Source organism: Mus caroli, unplaced genomic scaffold (genome assembly GCF_978045245.1).
Source record: "Mus caroli unplaced genomic scaffold, Mus_caroli_1 scaffold_1, whole genome shotgun sequence".
NCBI lineage: Eukaryota > Metazoa > Chordata > Mammalia > Rodentia > Muridae > Mus > Mus caroli.
Window position 1 is genome coordinate 42,834,901 of NW_028227256.1, and position 2,491 is coordinate 42,837,391.

Sequence of the window (2,491 nt, forward strand, 5' to 3'; positions counted from 1 at the left end):
TGTGTGAGAGCAAGGATTTAAAGTAATTATTCTCCTTTGCATACTCCTTTTTTTACAAAATAAAACCACTGACTCTAATTTGTGCTGGCCATATCATCCTGGGTGTGGGGCCACCTAGTGGAGTGCAGTTGATCCAGGGGACACAACCTTGAAGATTACACCAACCAGTCATCAACGGTCCAGAGCTTCCTAGTTAGGGTGAGGGACTTGTAAAACCCTGTCCCTTTTGTTGATAGAATGTTTACTACAAAGTTAATTTCTTTTTTCTTTTCTTCTTCTTTTCAAAGTCAAACTATTTTAATAGGAAATAGTTCAGTGTTAGATTTTCATAAATATCAATACTGACAATAAATTTTCTCAATAAGTGAAAGCAAATGCAACCATATACTGGAAAAAAACATTTAACCAACAAAATGTTAAACTATAAGACGTAACCTACCATTTTTAAAATGAGTGCCACCTTTCAAACTACTTTTTTTTTTGTTTTACTGAAAATAGATTTCCTTTTCCCTCCAAAATGTATCCTGATTACCATTTCTTGCCCCTCTACTCTTTCCAGTTCCTCTCTACCTCCTTTCCCATTCAGATTTACTCCCTTTCCATCTCTCATTAAAAAAAACAAACAAGTTTCTAAGGATAATAATAATAAACGACAACAAAATAACTTAGAATAAAATAAACAAAAACTAAGACATCAGAGTTGGGACAAGACAAAAAATCAGAAGGAAAAGAATCCAAGAGAAGGCACAAGAAACAGAGACCCACTCTTTCTGTTTAGTCCCCTAAGGTTAGGGATTCAAAGTGAGCAAAGGCTGTCATAGGTGGACTTCCATAAATCTGGGTATGGCCAGGCATGGTGGTGCATGCCTTTAATCCCAGCACTTGTGACACAGAGGCAGGCGGTTTTCTGAGTTCAAGGCCAGCCTGGTCTACAAAGTGAGTTCCAGGACAGCCAGGTCTATACAGATAAACCCTGTCTCAAATAAATAAATAAATAAATAAATAAATTGGGTATGAGCCCAGGAGTTTGGACTTGGGAGAATGGAGGGAAAAGTGAAGATCTGCAGTTAGCCTATCTGCTTTGATGGTCTGGGGTGACCTATAAATTACCAGGGAATGCCTGCTGAGGTTAGTGGTTGGGATAAAGGAATGTGTAGGGGTAAGGAAATTTAGATGGCAGCAGGCGAGGAATGAAGGCTGCAGAAGGTGATCTGCTACAAAGCTGTACATAAGACTGGAGAATTTGTTTTGGAGGATGGGGGTTGGATTTGGAGGAGCAGAGGGAGGGGTGAAGATCTGCAGTCAGCCTACCTAATTCCTTTGGAAGCTAATTTCTTAAAATAGTAAGATTTTTTTTTAATCATGAAGTTGTTTAGTTTAAATGTGAGTTTATTAAGGGTGGATGAAAGGTAACTCATTAGTTGGGAAAATATCAATTCTCAAGTTTCAAAGGTTTGGGATTTTTTTTTTAAAACTACTTCTGGGGTATACTCTAAAACAATGATATTACTTTGATATTTAATTTTTGCTAGTCCCCTTAAGGTGACATTTAAGATTAGACTATGGAATTGAGTTTGATATTTGTGTTGCACAGGATCTTAGGTGGTTTAGAAGTAAGGTAGTGGTTATGTATGAGAAGAAAGAGCACATCTGACTTACACCGGACCCTCTCTGTAGGTTGTGAAGTGATATAAAGGAGTCACAGTAGCTCTGATTTACCCTGTTTTGGCAGAGGTTGACAAACTTAAAATGACAAGCTACTGATGCTGTAAAGTAAGTTGATCTACAAAGCTGGTGAGATGATTCAGTGGGTAAAGCGCTTGCTGTGCTAATTTAGGAACCAGAGTATGGATTTCCACTTCCATATAAATACACAAACACTGGATAGGTGTGGTGGCCCATCAATTCTTGGCCTTTGGGGAAAGAGACAGAAGGATCCCATAGCAAGCTGTCCAGCCAAAGTAATTGAATCAAGAGAGCCCCAGGTTTAGTTCACAGAGTCTCTGCCTTGATTTGTAAGGTGAAAAGCAATGGAGAAAGTTACCTGGCAGTGGCCTCGGGCTCCCACACGCATGTGCTCCAACACATGATGCGTACCCACACACACCACACAAACATTTTAAAAAGGATGGAGAAATCTACCTGTTCTCTAAAAATGGTTGATTGCTGGGGGTCAAAATGTGTAGAACAGACCTGGAGAGGTGGCTCTACAGTTAAGAGCACTGGTTGCTCTTCCAAAGGCTCTGAGTTCAATTCCGAGCAACCACATGGTGGATCACAACCATCTGTCATGGGATCTGATGCCCTATTCTGGTATGTCTGCAGACAGTGACAATATACTCACATACAATAAACAAATAAATCTTAAAAAAAAAAAAAAACAAAATGTGTAGAACAAAGCAAATGGAGTACACAATATTATTTACTCTATAGCTGATATGTTTAACATGCACACTGTGCCTCAATGAATATATTGCTCTGAAACAAATAG